Raw genomic sequence first — 19,462 nt, 5'->3', positions numbered from 1 at the left:
AATCACAGTTGTATTTTCATATGACTACTTTTATTGGATACTTCCATTGTATTTCAGCACGTTTTACTGAAATCTGGCAAACACAATCACACCATTAATTCTATGGACTTTCAAATCTTCATGAAGCACTGCAGACCTGACTCACTTCATGAGCCCTTCAAATGTTTTGCTGACATTATGCATTTCGGGAGAAGATTCATTTCATTTACAATACAGACAGGTTTTTTGGATGGCTTCAGTGGTGCTCAGTCTGTGCACGAACTCTCTCTGTACCTACAGAGATCCTGTTTACATTTTATTATTGCCAGTGACCTATGAAGCCAGTGGGCTGCCACCTAAACAAGCATAGAAACATGAATAATTCAAACTTCAGAAGATTCAGGCACAAATCTTGTCTCACTTCAGGACACAAAATCAATGAGATACAACTCTAAGAGCTGCCTAGATCAGCAGTCATACTGCAGTTTCAGATGCTGCCAAGAGTTGAATGTGAATGCAGTACCATTGGTTGAATCTCACTAAAAATGATGTATTGAGTACGCAAGAAAAACAAAACAAGCAAAACCAAAACAGAACATCAGGAAGATATTACACTAAAACAGGAAGACCAGTAGTAACTGAGAATGGAGAAAATTCAAGTCAATGAAACAGGCTCACCTACCAAGCAAAAATTAGATTATGTATTGGGAACATAAGGCGTAAGGCTTAATTATATAAGGCTCCTCACTCAAATCACTGAAAGCAGTGCTAGCAGAAAAGCAAGCGAACTGGTATCACTGTGTTGGGTGTATATTTCATCCACCCTTCTAGGAAAAACCCATCCCTGTGGATGTACTGTTCTATATTAAATTAAGACTTCAATACACCATGCTGACAAAACAGCCTGACAAGCTTTGCTGCTTTGAATGACAGCAGCTCACTTACTGGTTCATGGACTGCTCTGAACAGGGAAGGTCTGAAACTGCTGGAGACAAACCCTGGAAAAGTTCTTCCCACCTCAGTAGCTTTGCCCATACTGCCATTTCTCGTGATCACTCATGGTTAGATTTGGACCATCAGGGATGGAGGCCAGGATTCAAAGTTACAGCACCAAGATGGGGAACAGAACTAGTACTGTAAAATAAAATTAAGGAGTACAAAATAAGGAGTACCTTGAGCTTAATTAGCAGTACTTCAGCACTCACCTTCTAATACACACACACCAAAAAAATCAGGGTAGATCATTATCTCTACAAAGGAGACATTTTTGCACAAGTAAGATTTCGGCTCCTTTAGTTTTGCAAAAGAAGAGTTTAAGCAGGACTGCGCAATTGCTCTTTACATGAACATACGTAGTCAAATAATGTTTCACTTTCCTATGTTTGAGACTTGTTAGAAACAATTGTCAGGTGCCTTCTAACTATTGAATTATATAATTAGCCAGGTATTTGGAAAAAATTTTACTAGCAGCCTCAGGGCAGTTTCCAAACTCATTCTGCAATACTGGAGCACTCCTGTGCAGGGTCCTGCTGCTTTTCCTATTAAACATTAATAAGGAGAGCTGAGAAGCTGAGCACATTGGAGCTTGGGCAAAATGCAAAACAACTGCCAGTAGCATTGTCATACCATGTAATTACCTGTCCTCTTTGCCTGAAATGTAATGCTGATCTTCCTAAGAACACCTGTCCACATAAAAAGGTCATAATTTATAAATCTCTCTGGAGTGCAACAAAGACAATACTTCGGATAGGTGTAAATGTGGCTTGCTCTGACAAAAAGTTTTACGCTTGCTTTTGAGTATGTCTGCTACACCATCATTACACAGAAATAATGTTTTGTTCTGTTTTCACATAAAAAAAAATAACAAAAATGATTGCATTTTTTGTAATGAGTAGAAACCACGAGGGCACAGAGAAATTTCTATGTAGAAAAGAAAAAAGGAGATTTTTTTCTCTGGTCTATTGTTTGAAGTGGATTAATAGTGATCTAACCTTCACTGGCTTCTCAAACTGTACTTAGATGCTTTGTTTTGAACCTCTAAGTACATTTAAAAAAAAAAAAAAAAAAGTACCAAATGTTATAAAAAGAGCCATGGGCAAAGGGGCAGGAAGAAGAAAGGGGAAAAAACAGACCACATATGGTAGGAGCTGAAAGGTAGATGAATCAACATGATTTCAGACAAGATTTTTCATCATTCCTGTAACATCATTCAACACTTTTGAGTATGTGAAGCACAGACTGAAATGATCCTCCCCTTTGTCCAATGTTAAGCACTCTTGCAACAGGCACCACTGGGATCATTTGACCTCATATTGAAAAACAAGTTCTCTTTTTGACTTTTTTTTTTTTTTTTTTTCCCAGCTGAAATTCTGATTCTGGAGCAAATGCAGCAGATATTCTCATTTGCCCACCACTTTTGCACATTGCCTGGCGTTCAGCTAGTAAGTTAAGGAAAGGAAGAAAAAAAAAAAAGAAAAAGAAAATATCATCTGCTTCCCTGGTGTTTCATCTCCTTTGTACAAAACTATGCTATTATTTTGTTCTGTAAAAATGCTCAGATCTACAAAAACGTAACCTATATTTGTATATCTATATAGCTGACATTCTGCAATCCAATCATCAAGCCATTACACAAGATGATAGGAGCAGAAATGCTCTGGATAATGGAAAAGGCAGATGGTATATATCCCAGGATCAGCAGGGCAGACAGATCACCAACCTGGGTTTGGCAGGGACAGCCCGGAGTCAGAGCTCGTCAGATGTGCCAGAGACAAGCAGACTCCTGCATAGCTATTCCATCTCTGCATCCAATTCCCTGGCATGCCGTGCATGAAGGGCACAGAGCTGGACCTGGGCTGCTTGCGCATACCCGTGCCAAAGAAAATACTCACACTCAGAGCAGCCAGGGCGGGAAGAAATGCTTTGGGCCACATGGGATATATGGTTCACACAGTATCCAATGAGTTCATAAGAGACCACTCAATTCCCACATTCCCAACACTCCTTCCAAAAGGACGGATACAGAAGCCACCACACTTTCCCCTGCCAGTTGAAACATAGCACTTTCTCCTCTCTGGGAGCCTGTGCTCAGGATTCACACCTACCATAGCCAGCCTTACCAAGCTTTCAGAGACTTGCCAGGCATTCGTTATTGTTGGACACAAGGCCATACAGGCAATGGGCACACTAAGAGTGTATCCAGTCACTGCAGTCTGTTCCTATTCCTGGCTGTGAAATGCTACCTTCTCGTTATGGGAGACTTGTTTGAAGTAAAACAGTCCTGAACCAACCAAAAAATATGTATCTGAGGTCAGGTTTTCTTCTGTTGAAAGATCGTGATAAAGAACCTCGTACCGCATCTTAAATCCTTTTTACTCTATTTCTAGAAAAATACATTTTTCCTAAAATACCATTAAACAGAGTTAGCCAGACAAAACAGAACATATAAAGTGAATTTAAATTCAAAAATTTTAATGGAGTAATGTAACTAATTCAAAGGGTTTCTTGAGTGCTCAGGTTTGCAATATATACATATATAAATATGTATATATATGTATATACTTAGAAAAAAAATACTTATTAAACCCAGTTTTAATTTCATCTAAAGCAATTTTAGAGAGAGACTTAGCTATCTTTAGCTTGAAATTTAAAATAAAAACTTGTTTGACAAACTCAGACTCCCTTAAATAAGGGTTCTCACTCCAGATTTTAAGATGTCCTGAAATTGTAAAACAATGCCACTCTCTGACACAAATACCAAGTTAAAAAAAAAAATCATTTCCATTACCAACTATGCTTGCACAGGAGAGTAAGGAGGGAAAATAAACCCTGAAGATATTTCCTGTGTATTGACTTTCTGGCTCCCTCTGAAGCTTTGGAAAAGAAAGAAAATAATATCTTCCTGATATTACTCCTTTTTTTTTCTTTTACTTTTTTTTTTTTTTTCCAAAGTAGGTAGGAAAGTGAAATTGATATTGTGTGAAAAGAAATAATATTTTCACAACTTGCGCACTAGAAAAAAAGTTAAAATCAGTCATCCTGAACTGCTTTACTTGAATTCTTCCCTTGTTTCCAAAGGGGAAAAAAAAAAAAAGAAAAGCTGAAACATAATACAAAATACAAGGAATTGCTAGAATGGCTGTAAGTCCATCACTGAGAAATACCCTATTCATGACCATACATTAGAAAGACACTTATACTTACTGTAGAAATGTTTTCACAAAATACTAACAACTGAAAATAATATTGACAGTGCTGCTGGCTGAAACTGGAAACATCCTCTTGGTTAAAAAAAAAAAAAAAAAAAAAAAAAAAAAACCTTTCCTCAGCTATGACCACTTAGTTGCCCTTGCTCGGGAATGCAGTATTTCTGACATGCATCTTTCAGCCCATTAAAAGCTACAGAAAGAGCAACATATTCCTGCTCACTGCTTTGGCCTCCTACAAGAGTAGGCTCAATTTTTACCTTTAAGGCATTCAGCTGCCTAGTTTCTGGCTTCAGAAAATATTAGAAATGAGCTCCTCAGGCATTAAAGACTTCAGACTATGGACAGTAGAAAGAGCATCTATTCTAGATGTAGTTCCCTTAGAAGTCTGTCCCAAACTGCAACAAAATGACCAACCCCACCCTTAAAAAAAAAAAAAGGCAGAAAACTATAAAGCAATAAAAATACTAAAACCTGACAGGACAGGGATTAGTTACAAAGAAAACAACTTAGGTATACTATTTGGCACAAAATTCACAGGAATACGTGTATTGCGACAAAGCAGGGAAAAAAAATGTATAAAGTATCCTGTAGAAGAAATTTCTCACTGTCTCACTCTTCTCTTTGTTGCACAGATTCCTACCTCACCCTAGAAGCATAAAGCGTAAGATATTGGGAGGATCACAGCAGAAGGCAAAGTTATAAAACAGGAAGCCAAACTTAGACTATCAGAGTTATGCTCTTCAAATGGTATGTTTCATGAGGAACTGTATAGATCTGCCTCAAATTTTACTTCTTTCCACTGACCACTGTCTCAAAAACATACGCACAGAATTTTCAAGGGTCAACCCTAGACATAGTGTGATAAAGAAGAATGGGCACTAATTCACACTGAAAACTATTGTTAGGTGTTCCTTCTTTTCCCCCTACAAAAGCTATGAAATAATTTAGAAGATTACATTTTAGTGCTTTATGTCAACTATTTTTATGTAACCTTTATGGGCTGTTCTTGGCACTGACCAGCAATTGAGCACTAAATAAATTCTGCTTACCTGTGGATTTTCAATTTCTTTTTTCATTGGTTCCTATTGACTCCAGTCTCCCTTGTGTAGACACATGATTTGCCATTAATTACGCGCTTTGAGTATTCTCGGAGTTCAGTTAACTGAATCACACAGATCAAATTAAGGAGAAGTTAATGACACAAGCATACTGGAAAGGACAGCAAAACAAAACAAGACAGAAGATTCTCTACTGTCAGTTTCTCTAAGAGGTAAAGAAAGAGCCGGCATTAGCAAAATGAGGGACATGAAGTAAGCATGGGGGGAAAAGGGAGGAAAGATTCTATTAGTCTTCAAGTGACACATCTGTGGTAATAGTAGGAAACACCGATTTTAAATCATTCTGATGTTTTTAGGTGAATGAATTAAATTTTCTTGTGATAAAATTGCAGCCTTTTTGGGAAATGCCCCAGCAAACGCATGAACACATCAGACTTTTGAAAGCACAGAGACCTCAAAACGTCTTTCCTTGCTAGGTGGTTCCTCCAGCTCAACATTAATGCTTCCCAGCTTCGTTCTGCATCCCACACAATACTCATTTTCACACACACTCATGCCTAGCTCACTGGGTAAAAAGCTCTGCCAGTGGCACAGAAGAGTAGCACGCTCCTGCCAGCTGGCTGAAATGTTTAATTCTGACAAAAGGGGAACCTCTGCTGACTGCACACGCAGATCACTTTTTTGGGCAAAATATTTTATCCTTTCACTACAGTCCTATATACCCATGGAATTTCAAACGTTCTTTGCAACTTGTAGAACTTTTTCCCTCCCAAGGAATCTATGCTCTGCAGGCAAGAAGGCCAGTAAGCTTTTTATTTCATATTAGTTGACTACAAATGTAAAAATACAAGCTATTGCTCATTAAGAAATTTTGCTCTACAAAAACCTTTCTGAGTGAAAGCCAAAAGCAAGCTCCATTAACACTGCTTTACAATCAAGCTTCTTGCATGTATTCATGTCCCTAGTTTTTAGTTAGGTGATACAAAACACCTTTTTTCAAGATCCTGAAGGGAAGCATAAAGCAGGGGCCTCCTGCATGGATGAGAGTGTACTCGGAAAGCAGAACACAGTCTCTGTGCTACAGCAGAGCTTCAGAGCACTTTCCCCTCAGGGTGGGACCTCCACACTGGTTCATGCAGCACTCATGCCCATCTCACTGCCACATAACAAAACAAACTTGTGTTTGAGTACTGTGTCCCAAAGTCTGCTCTTTTATTGCAGGATTTTCTTTGTTTTGCAATATACATCTAATCCATGCAACACCAAACATGCTGCTGTGAATGCGAACACAACTGCCGAGGACCTGATCATGATTCAATAGGGATTACAAGTAGGAAGAACATGACAATGGAAAGCAAAGGAAGAGGGCATCCAGAATGCTGGTTTTATTCTAGAAAGGATGATTCAAGAAAGATAATTCTTTTCTCCTACAATACCTTTCTCCTATTTCTGCTTTCTACCTTGAGATATCTGACAAGCTAAAAGAGAAAGATTGAGGGCATGCTGGATTCAGATTCAGACACTAAAACTGTAATCAAAAGAAAGGATTGTTCTTGCTTCAGGCTGTGAATTAATTCCCCCTGTTCTGTCACTTAAATCATCGTGGTTTTTCTTTGGTGGTGGTGGGTTTTTTGTTTTGCTTTTTAAATTGTGCATACACACACAGATATTATCTAAAAATATATAAGGCCTGTCTCCAAAGGCCATTCATGTGAGATGTCTGTCAATTTCACATAAAATAATTCCAGTCGCCAATGGCTCAAACATAAAACACACACACTGAGGATATGAGAAGAAGAATAAACTACCTTAGACTTGAAAAAAGAAACAGTTGACTTTCCATTTCAGACACCTTGACCTGACCTCTGCAGAAGTCTTTTAAGATTGCCTTTTCTGGCTGAGTTCCAGACTTAGCAAGTGGAATAGTCCCTGACCTTTCTTATTGGAAAGGCTAAAGTCCATTCCTGCAGCTAGCTTCAAAGCTAAGGCATGCCCATACACGTATACACACAACACGCATTTTACCTGGATAGTTTTTACAACTTTGCCTTTCCATCAGGCTATAATAGCTTTGTTTGGATTAATTGTCAAATGAAGCAACTCTCGTGCCTCTTGATAACAAACTTTTCTGAAGTTGGAAAACATAATGAGCTAAAGCACATCACATCAAAAGCCTACACAGTGCTAAATTAACATAATGTGATAAGATACAATGTGACATAACATCTTCATAAATTTAAGCATGTCAGAAAATAAGATATCTTTCTATCAGCTTATTCTGAATCTAATCCATATTTAATCAGCTAGATCACTAGCCAGCAACTTTGAAAGTTTATTTAATAACACCATCACCGATTGTCTACGGTGACCCAATTAGAACTACAGAAACAAGTTTAACAGAGTACCAAGACAGAGAATGTTGACGTATTCAGGAGCTCTCCATGAGCGAACTAAATCCCCATTTACAGGGCTTGGCATTATTTTATCACGAACAGAATGAACATTTTCGTGATTACTGTGTGCACAAAAAAATAGCTTTCTTAAAAAATAATGTGCTATCTTTTCTTCTCTCTAAATGAGAATGCAATGTACAGAATCAGCACGGTAGAAGAATTTATCAGAAATACAGTAGGTGATGATTACCTAACAGAGGAATTGGGATTTTGTGGAACAGAAGATTTGAAGCCCGGCTGAACTATGAACATCTAAAGCAAGGCCAGGGTTTTATCAACTGAGTCTAAAAAAATATTGCTGCAACTCTAACATGAATATGCTTCTGATCCAGTTACAAACATTTAGGCTAGAATAACATTTTCTACAGTATCTTAGCAAATTCTAATTTTAATCTATGGAAATGCTGCGTAGCAGAAAGGTGTAAGTGTAATTCCCCTTCAAAAATATTTAAAGAAAAGAAAAGAAGTCAAAACCTCCAGAATAACTGTAGATTCAATTCACGTTCCAGGGAAAGTTACGCATTTTCTCCTGCTATTCCTATAAGCTACTGTGCCAGCTGCAACAGCTGGGAGGAACATGTACTGCTATTGGACAGAAGGCTGCACAGACACAGCCTACCATTTCCTCTACTTCTTATGAACGTACACAAGGCTTCTGGTGACAATTCAAATGAGGTACAAATTACACCTATTTTGAGTAGCTGACAGGTATAGAGGAGCCTTTAAATATCCCTGGTAGACTTACCTCTATTTACATGACCTGTCTATACTAATCTGAATACAGTTTCAGCTTTTAGAGCAGAACTCCAAAAAAAATGCCCAGAGTCACAGCTTGTTTTGCTGTGGCGTGACGATGCTGCACTGCAGGTATGAACTCTGGATCATCAGCTGAAGATTGGAACCAGGCCTCATTTGTCTAATCAAGTCTGCTTGGTAATAAGAATTGGTGGACAGAAATACTGGCCACTTGCACATGTAATAGATCGTCTCCAAACTTCTGGAGATCACAACATCTTCCTTACAGCCATAAGGAAGAACAACCAAGTTCATTCAAAAACATTTAGACTGAACCCTCTAGTACTACCTGATATTTACTTCACTGCAGGTTCCTTGCAATAAAATGAAGAGATTCGATACATCTCTTGAATACTTGCAGCCTTCCTAAAAACAATTTTCCACTTGCATGTGTCACAGCTGTGACAGGAATTACCCTTTGTATTTCATTACCCTCCATCATGAGCATAAAAAAAAAAACACATGAAGTTCCATAAGGTCCCTATTTATGTGTGAACTCAATTTTTCACTTGCTAAGTTTGGCACCTTTTGTAGACCTACTTTTGCTGGGCATAGTCACACAGGAGTTAAGAAAACTGCTGCTTGTTACCATCTATGCTGTACAATCCCAACAACAGAGGACCTTTCTGGACTTTAACAGACCCACCACTCCCTGTCCCCTCACACACACCCTTTTTTTAGAGCACTTATGCTAGATATCAAGAAAATAAGGAGTTTTTGTTACAGGCATGTGGGAGGCAAAACACTTCTCCACCTAAAAAGAGATATATGCACATATAAGCACATCCAGGCAGCTTTTGCTTCCAATGAAAATTCTGCTAAGAAACTACTTCTCTGACCTTTCATACATCCTTTTTCTGAAACACCACCACAGTAAGTCCCAGTTATATTCGACGACACTGCCACAGCCTACAAAGCAAACTGCAACATAATCATCATCTAAGATCCTGTCAGAATTGACATGGAGAGCCAATTTCAGTGTCAATGAAAATATTGTATAAATTTTCATACACTAGTAACAGCTCAAAAGGGTACTGCTTATCATCTCGGAGCATAAAGACGAGCAATACAGTTTCTAACACCAGTGAACATTCAAATACTGTAAATTTTACTACAGTTAGAGTACAGTTAGAGTAGCAGAGGTATTTTCTTGTATCTTTGTGACTGCTTGTCAGCAGTTTAAATAATAGTGTTTGTGTAAATGAAATAGCATATTGTGAAGGGCACAGTTCAAAGATCAGCAACCTCACTAAAACACAAATTCTCCATTTCAGGCATGGTCTTTACCATGTTACTTAACCAGGATATGGTCACTAATTCATTAGATATTTACTTTAAATAGAGTAACTAAAATTAAGGGGTACAAATTGGTCACGGCTCTATGAGGTTTAATTTATAGTGAAGCTTGCTTTAAATATGCTTGCAAACTGCCTAAAATTATTCAGAGCAGAGAAGCTGCTTGGAACAAAGGAATTAACAGTTTCTCCATTATTTCATTTTTTCCTCTAGATAAGCTGAGCAGAACCTGGCCATAACGCCTGTTGATACCTAAAGCAGAAAACAAATCTAGTTTAAATTCAAAAATACTGTGATTCATTTATCTTTAACAGATATGCCTCAGGAAATGGTGTGAGGGTGAGGAGAAACAGGAATATTGATTTTAAGTGAAACTACTTGTTTTTTCAACATTCAAAATTAAATACTGTATCACCCCTTTCTAGCAAAGAAAAAGGGTTGGTATTGGACAATTCTGTTTAACTGTATTATTTAGAATTGCTTCTTAAAGAAGAAGTATTGAATAAAAATGATCTCAACATTATCAAAGTGCTCCACACAGAAATATTTAAGAGTAAATAATTTGAACTGTGGGAGAAGAAAGAGTTAATTCTAAGATGAACCATTTTGGCTCCAGCAAAAGGAATCCTAGCAATCAAAAAGCTTCGCTGACTGTCTCCAATACTGCTTAGGAGGTGGAAGTGAGGGTTAAACAATAAAATATTCTGGATTTCCGATGACTTCCCCTTCTGATGACGTGGTATGTGCCAATTAGCTTGGACTACTGCACACCAGTGCTCTAAGTTCTCCTCTCTACTGACCTCAGTGACACTGACTTTGAAAACAGCACGTGTAAATTCTGCAGAGTGAAATCCCGTTACCTCTTGGCAACCTGGAACCAGTAGGTCAGAGAACTGGACGCTCACTAAGGTCTCCCTCCCAGCTGTTGTATGTCAGGGCTGCCAGATCCAATGGTCAGAATTCATTGCTGCATGCCAGCTACCCCCGTCAGTACTATTGTTCAGCAGGGGCAGATGCAGGACAGACATATTCCTTTCAAAACTGTCTGTTACAACTACTTAAAAGCTGAACAGACAGATTATGTAAAGGAAACCTCCTGTGCTTCTGTTGTCTAAGATGATGGCCACTGCTGCGCTCATCTCACCTACCTTCCCAAGGTAAGAAAGACAAAAAGCAAAGAATATTGCCCCTTTTGATGCCACCCCCGGTTGGACTACCCTGGGCTTGCCTAAGAAAGGTTTGTTCCCTTTTGTCCTGTGACCAGGTACTGGGACACTCATAGTACTGCGGGCAACAAAGCTGAGTATTTTTCTTCTCATCAACGTTCTTGGCTAACATTTCTGTTTTAAACCTTACCTAACAGGTCTCTGACTTCAGGCCACTTTGCTCTGTTAGCGCCTCCTGGAGAAACACTTGTAAGACCTTGAACAAATACCACATTCTAGAAATATGAAATCCCCTCAGTCTTCCTAATGCTGTAGCTTCTTTCCCTGAGCACCAGGAAGGCTGATGACTGTATTAGCTGAAATCCTTCCCCTTAGCAGCAACTGCAGCAATAACAAGCAGGCATTTACCAACACCGCTGCCCTTAACTCTGGTCTGTCATTTTCAAATATAATGTACATGGAGTATCTCTTGGCAGGTTTTGGTGGAACTCAGCAAGGAACCCTGCAGGAGCTCTTTCCATGCTCCACACTGCTTCACTGACTACACCTTCCCCATCAGATTTATAAGTACTTTTTTAAAAGCATCCTCTTACCAAGTTAACAGATATAGGATCAGCATAAGTGCCATCTTCTGAGATTACAGGCAAGAGGCATTTCCAAAATAATTATTAGCAGACACTGCCTTTGGAAGTAACCATTTCTCCATTGGAAAGAGCTACTCTGGCTTGTCAGAAACACTTCACGGGAACACACCACTGTCAGTTAAGCTGTCATTAGGACAGGACCTGTCAAGGTGATCTTTCTGTTCACAGTCAGAGTTCAATGACCAGGACACTATCCTGAGTGCAGATGACTTGGGCACAGCACAGCTCATGTCTCTGACAAGTTCCTTGACAAGAGCTATTTGCCGCTCCAGGTTGTAGTCATCCCCAGTGAGGTAAAACAGTTCTTATGTTCAGAGAGTCGAGCCATTTTTTGTATTTGTGAAACTTTTAATGTCTTATAATGTACACTCAAATTAGAATTTATGATTAAAAAAAAAAAAACACCTACGTAGTTACCTACCACGTAGACCTATTTTAAAATTTAAAAAAACTTCAAGTAGTGCTGGCATATTTTTTGTTTTCTCAAACATGAAGGAATTAAAAGAGAAAGCAATAGCTAGTTAGTAGTATAAAGATGATATAAAGCCATTCCTGATGATTGCCTCTATATGTTTCAGTTAAAGGATGTGAGGAGAAAATAAACAGTCGGTAAACACAAAGCTAAGACAGGCAATCTGTTAAGTCAGAACTCTGAAAAATCTCTGGAAACGAAACTAGGGCAAGGTAGACAGAACAGCTTTCTTACCTCAGTTTGGATTCTGGGACTAGCTTTCATACGAACAGAAAATGACAGGCATTTCTGCTCAGTGCTGGTAACCTTTCAATCTGCATGGATGTAAACAGGAGCACCAGGATGCTGGTCTTGGTGCTGCCTCCAAATTCCTGAAAGAACAGAGTCTAACCTCAATCACTCTATTTCTAAGTGAGTTACATACTGGTGTAAACATCTAAACTACATTTTGACAGCAGAGTGCAGATTACACTGCTTGCACACAGGCAAAATCAGCCAGGTGAAAGAGAAAATGCAGTTTGTCAGCAACTTAGTAGTGGCTGAGGACAGACTGCAAAATGCCTCACTTTTTTTTTGAGAAAAAACTCACAGTTTTTTCTCACCCTGATCTGCAATTAGTCCCATTGTGAAATGAGGAGGGTGGAAGTCAGGGTGGCAAGCAGTCAATAAGCAGTTCAGAAAAAAAAATAATAATACTTACTCCCTTATGCACTTATCTAAGCTCCCCACCTCCAAGGGACACACACAAATGTCAGCGAACCCCTTGCCAGCTATGGTATCATCTCAAACTACTTCATTTCCGTCTTAAATGCCCAACTAACAATTCTCTTCAGCTGGTTTTCTTTTACCTTGTATCTTTCAAGTAGAGAAGTAATGAAATATATCATATTTCTATTTCCTTTGTCTCCCAAATAACATGACGTTGTTTTTCCTAAAGCTGGGTTATTATTTTTATAAACAAACCAATTTAAAAAAAAAAAAAAAAAAGAAAAAAAAAGAGAGAGAGGGTTTCCAGGACAGCGAAAATGAGGATTTACCTAAAAGCATGAAAAAAGTAAGGCAGGAAATACACACAGAAAATTGAAAGCTATATTTCAGAAGTTCTCTAATTCCTCACATAAAAATCAGGCTTGAAATTTTTCTTTGATACTACAAATGAACATTTACTTCAGGGTTGAATACAAAACTGAATTATATATAATCAATCATTTCAGGGATAAGGAATTACAGTACTAAATGGTCCTTTTTGCATCACAAACTCTTACAAACTGTTAAATACAGATGTAACCACGTACGTAAGAGATTGTTTTCGACAAGAATATTCAAGGATTGCATGGGAATTTTTCACTGAAATTACTTAGGTAAGCAAAGTTACTCAATCAAAATTATTTTTGCAGTATCAAGACCTATACCGCAACAAAAACAACAAAATCAAGTACAAAGTATCCTATAGAAATTCACTGCAAAGTCTGTACCAAAAAAAATAAAAATAAAATACTTCAGTTAGTGTTTTTTCAAGTATGTTGATGTTTTTGCATCACTGACCAGAAATATATCAAGACAACCTCCACCTACGTTATCTCCTTTCATTTTTGCTTTTCATGACAGAAATCCAAGTTCTCTGCTCATAACATGTCATACCCTTGTGATGCAGTGGGATTTTTGAGCACGTAATGACAATTTGGAGAACACCCAAAGCACAATGGAGTTGATAGCAACGTGGATGAGGCCTCTGAATGTAGAAACTATATTGCTTCTGGGATTAGTTTTTTGTTGTGCTCCCTGAGCTATCCCTGTTCAAGAAATCATACCCCCACAAGACACAGACAAAAACCTCGTCTCAGAAGTATGGCTTTCACGTTCACCAGTCAACACTACATGAATAAAGCTAGTTCCCAGTAAAAATCTTGTCAGACTGTATCTAGTTTTTACTCCAGTGAAGCTAGAAAACATAATTGCTTATATTTTCTATGTGGGATTTCCCTCATGAACTCCTTTTTCATCTCCACTGTGATCTACATACAGGCTAGATATTTCACAGGTTATTTGCTGGTTTTTGTGTATGTGTTTTTTTAAAGGAAGAAAAAGGACAATTCAGTCATTTTTGCAGTGAAGACTCAAACACAGATTGCATCTGTGGGATGGAAATCATTATTCTTCTGCAAAGGAGATACAAGATTGCTGACCAGTACAGAAGAGTTATGTGTGTCACAGTTAATATATCTTGAGATGCTTGCCCATTTCCCAAACAGACTTCCCTCACTGTTTCATACAGAACTTACTTAGCTCTTCACTGATCTTACCACAGTCTTTGATAAGCTAGGGCTTATATCTAGCCAGGCAGCACACTGTGATCTGGCCACTACTGTTCTCCTTCTTAAGAAAGCAAATTCAGCCAGTATTTGCTGACCACTGAAAGACAAAATGGCTCCTACTTGTTACATGTCAATATGCACAGGTAGGTTTCTTCGATTCTTGGCAGTTGTCATTAATTAGGTTTCTTCCACAGATAATTGCAAAGTACCTTCAGAAGCTGGTGGCTAAGTTCCTGACACCGCTCTAGGACAGGGCTGCACTCTGAAGGTCCAGGGAGAATGGAGCTCTCTTGTTCCCTGAGAAGAGAGATTATGAGCAGAATTCACTCATGTAACCAGCACATCTTGAACAAGAGAACTCACTACAGTTGCATGTACACTAGAGATAAAAACAACTTGGAAGTCAATGAAAGTCATGCTCTCATCCTGGAGGGAATCAGCAGGATGGTGCTTCATTGAGTCAACACACTCTGCAAAGATAGGGCCAGACTGAAAATTTAATATTCTTACTGTTGTGTTTACTCTGTATTTCTTCCTTTGCAACCAAGGAAAATTTCACACACACACAACAACAATCACATGGCTTGTATCACCTGCCCAGACTCTGTATATTGGGTTATCAGTAACAACAGATTTTATTCTTTTTTAACCTGTTGTATCTTAATTCACTTTGATGTATAAGAATTTAGAAAAGCTGCTCTGTTCACAATGACATCTACACAAGCTAAAGAACGTTCTGAAGTTCCACTGGATTAGCACTTGGCTTTAACCTAGTTTGTGAACAATTCCAGACAGGTCTAATTTAACCAAATTTTAAAGCAATATGATGAATATGAATCAAATGGGACTATGACTCCCTTACAGAAAGCTTTACAGAGTGCCTAAAAAACACATTTAGTTGCCAGCTCTCGAGACCAGTCCTGGACTTGTATTTTAGACACATCCCAGGGTTTTTAGTGAAAGGCTCTAGGACAGGATCTGTAGAGCTACCACTGCAGGGATGCCAACATAATCCAAATTTCAGTACCTTAAATGACTGCTGCACAGTACTCGCTCATTTATTCTCAAGTATAATCATGAAGAAACACCAGCACTTCATCATCATTTTGTGAAGAGCATAAAAGGTTAATGGTCAGATTAAGCAGAGAACAATTATACGACTGTATCTGAGACTTCTTCATTATAGGTGGAATGACTGACAGTATTTCATAAGATGTGCAAATTATGACTCAAAACCATGAATACCAACTTAATTTAAAGCGTCTAGATGAAAAATCCAACTGACAAGTGCCATTCATCCCGACCAAATATCTTCCACACTGTTAAGCAAATGACAAGATAGTAAAGCAAAATGGAATTTAAACAGTGTTTTTCCTTCTCATTCCAGTGAAGCACAAAATCTGAATCCCACTTCTGCTCTCTGAACGATCTCTGCTAATATACCATTAATGAGGCACTCCAAAGAAGTTTCATTAGTTTAAAGTAATACATTCATTCACATTTCTTCTCCTTGGCTGCTGCTCATTTGGTCTTCAATATGCTATACAATGTAAAACTGTCAGGATATTACTTAACACTTATGCCACAGAGAGGGGTGTGACAGAAAAAGAGTTTTTCACAACTGTATTGTTCACAGATGAAAGCTGGCTGCAAGCAACTTGAATAGGAATGGAAAAATATTTCTGAAGGATTTTAAGAGGTTAAGCCTGTGTTTTAACTTTCAATATATCAGGCCAAGTCCTCAGTGGTTACAAACCACTATAGCTCTATTTCAATCAACAAAGCCAGTTCAGAAATTGGCCTTTTTCTCTTTCCAAATATTGTCAGCAGCCTGTGGGGTTTTTTTTCAGATCCCCTACTTCAAATTCAGCCTCCTTAAGAGAAAGCTCAGAGAACCTATTTGAATATAACTCAAACTCTGGACGTTTTAGTGGATTTGTGTTTGCTTACAAAATCCCAGCCTTTTAAAGCTGGGGGAGGAGGGTGTTAATAATAAATAAATAAATAAATAAATAAATAAATAAACAAACAAACTCCTTTATAAAACCTTCAAATTTCAAAAGAATAATCTCAAGTTCTTGACACATTACAACAGTTTTTCCAGACAACCTGCTTTCAAGAGAATAAAATACCCTTTTAAAATATAAACCCCAGGTAAGATCCTGGGTATTTTCTGTAACAAACCAGCTCTACACAGGTTCTGAAATGGACCCAAAGTCAGCCACAGCTTTAGTTCTTCTTTCCTCCCTCTTGGTTGTGCTCTAAGTATTTCCATTTTGAACGCAGAGGGAGCCAACTTGCTCCTTGTGGCACAAGGTCGAGAGGAGGAAGTTTGAGGTCCTTTTGACACGGGGCTTTGCCGTTTGCTCTGGGGACGCGTCACCCCGGGGCTGGGCGCCGCCTCCCTCAGGCCACCCTCCTTCTCCTCACACCGTGGTCCCCTGGCAGGGGACTGGTACGGGGGCACTCGGCAGTTTTCCCTCTCCTATAAATCACCACATCCAGCCTCCCCAAACTCTGCCATGACACAGGGAACGAATATCCCCGCCCCGCCATTTTCTTGTTCGCTTGTGAGGCGTCACGCGAGGCCGAGCTGCGGGACTGCCCCGGCAGCGAAGCCCAGCCCGACCCACCTGCGGCGAGCAACCCCCGTCCCACTCTGAGGAAAAAAAATCAAAAAAAAACACTCCCCACCAAAAGCCAGTTGTTAACCAACTTCCTCTGGTCCTTAACTCGAGCAAACTGCCGCTGGGGCGGTGACAGAGGCTAACCGAGCCCGGGGGAGCCTCGAGGTCCCGCTGCCCGCGCTGCCGGCGCCGGGTGTGAGGGGGCGCAGCCGCGGCTTCCCGCCCACCGCAGCCCCTGACGGGCGGCTGCAGCCCCAGGGCGCTGCCAGGGGCCAGGAGGCCTGAAACTGGCCTTTAAAAGTGAAATGAGCAACTATAGGAAATACTGACACCCTAGGTGCCACAGCCTGGCTTTACCCCTCACGAATGTGAGGAGAAAAAGGAGGCTTCTGTGACTAAAGCACAGCTAGGTGAGCCTGGAAGCCTTTTGAGCCAGAAATCAGTCCCACGAGGCTATGCCTGCTTTTTATTTAGTTTTGTTTTGTTTTCTCTACTGCTTTAGAGGTCTTACTTAACTGGGAGCCAGCAACTACGGGTCTGCCAGTACATAACCTCAAGTGCCCTCACTCTCACCATCTAACCCCTAAGCATTCATAATTCCCCACAATTTTAAGGCACTTGCATTTTTGTTGTTTTGCAACGTGTTTCATGACACATCGTTTCTGTTCCTGGCTCTCACCATTGTTAGCAATGCTGATGTCCCTTCATCGTTGCTGAACTCACTATTCCATAATGCACATAATGCAAAGAAGCTGGCAGAAAAGAAGTTGCATATGAACTGTGGAGGTCTGTAAGAGCTGATTTTGATTATGGATGAAACCTCTTGGAAACTTTAGCAAAGTGAGCTTCATTTCACCTGGCTGTGAGGTAACTCAGTGAGAAAAAAAAAAAAAAAAAAAAAAAAAAGAGAGAGAGAGAGAGAGAGACCATAGACTTTCTTGCAAACCATGGGAATTTGCAGTTCCAGAGTATGAAACAGCAAACACCAGCAGTAAGTTAGGGGAATACCTCTCAGTGCAGCACAAAACTGGAGTACAACTGGTTTTGAAAGTATCATTGACACTGGAAGCAAAAAGCAAAATCATCTAGTTCATGACGCTGAATTCAACATAAAAGCGGAAATTGGCTTTTTCTTTGCTGGTCTGCGATCCTGATACTCCCACACTATGGATGGGTGCTTTCAGCAGCAGGTAACATTTTGCAAACAGGAGAAAACTGTTCTTATTTGGTGACTGGAAAGCATTCCATCCAAGGAAAATGAGATTCAAAGTAGGTAGCTTCTGTACATCAAGCAGACACTGATGGTAGTGTGACTAGGGAATGGATGCAGCTGAGTGGCTTCAGTGACAGCTAAGGACTCACGGAATATGTGAGGGAATGCATGGAGTGGTAAACCTCATTTAAAAAGATGAGAAGCAGGAGTGTTCACTTCTCTTTGAATATATCTTATTTAGAATGAGAACTGCTGGGATTGCTGTGTGTTCCTCCAGTCCTGTCAGTCACACTGCTGCATGTGGCCAGGATGTGACTGATACATCCTGACACAAAATATCAAAATGCCAAAAAAATTGAAATACGGGTCTAAATATGTAACTGGATCATGTTATTTGGAACTAGCACGATCTTTTGAAAAATATAATTATAATATTCAGAAGACCTTATTTTACCTACATGCCAATAATTACAAAGTTGAGCAAAAGAATGAGAGCCACCATCTTTTCATCCGATTACTCCATACATCAAACACAGACCATGAACAACTACCAAAGTAAAAATAAATCCTTATATAATCCCCACTCTCAACTGTATCTCATAAAATAACATGAAATTGAAGTAGGAGATCTGCTGGGGCACTAAGGAGCAGGACAGTGAGATTCCTGGGAGAGAAAAGGCTCTAGAATAACAAAATAAAATAAAATAAAATAAAATAATCTAGATTATTACTACAAAGCCATAAGAATACCTACGGTTTCCTAGGGGGTTCATTTACCAGCATGCAACATGAGACTCCAGATTTGTATGAGCTAATTAACAAGGTATTCTTAAACACTATAATGAGCTCAGTCTACAAAACACTCTGAAAATGAAACAGAGTTTATCAACCATTTAAACATTCAAATTTATTTCAAACACCAAGAAATCAGACTTCTAGGTTGAATGCTCTTCCAGTGGCTTTGCTTCTATAATGCGTAATTCAGACTCTGACATTTATGATTCTAATTTGTGTATGATTTGTATTTGAAAACTAACAAACAAGCACCCTCCAAGAGAAGAGCAATACCAGCACATCATAAGCATGAGAAAACACCACTGCAAAAGCCCATAAATAACCATCTTCACATTCTCCTGAGGGCCTGGACTTTTGGGTGCCTTCCTCCCTGGATGAACTCTGTTAATCCCTCTATTATCTCCAGAGGACACACATTGACAGCTATGTTCTTTGGTAAGG

The 19,462-nt window shown here is 39.2% G+C and overlaps 1 long non-coding RNA gene across 1 annotated transcript in view; it reads right to left on the bottom strand.

The window, feature by feature from the left end:
* The window catches only part of LOC311440068, a 599,898-nt gene that overhangs the window by 558,458 nt on the left and 21,978 nt on the right, over positions 1 to 19,462 (bottom strand). Inside the window, exons 6-7 of the long non-coding RNA XR_014695191.1 lie at positions 14,596 to 14,683; positions 12,306 to 12,442 (exon numbers count right to left, since the gene is read on the bottom strand). This is a non-coding gene — a long non-coding RNA (uncharacterized lncRNA). The remainder of the gene's footprint in view (positions 1 to 12,305; positions 12,443 to 14,595; positions 14,684 to 19,462) is intronic.

The sequence above is a fragment of the Aythya ferina genome, assembly GCF_964211825.1.
Source record: "Aythya ferina genome assembly, chromosome: 7".
Classification (NCBI taxonomy): domain Eukaryota; kingdom Metazoa; phylum Chordata; class Aves; order Anseriformes; family Anatidae; genus Aythya; species Aythya ferina.
This window is presented reverse-complemented; position numbering and strand designations above follow the sequence as displayed.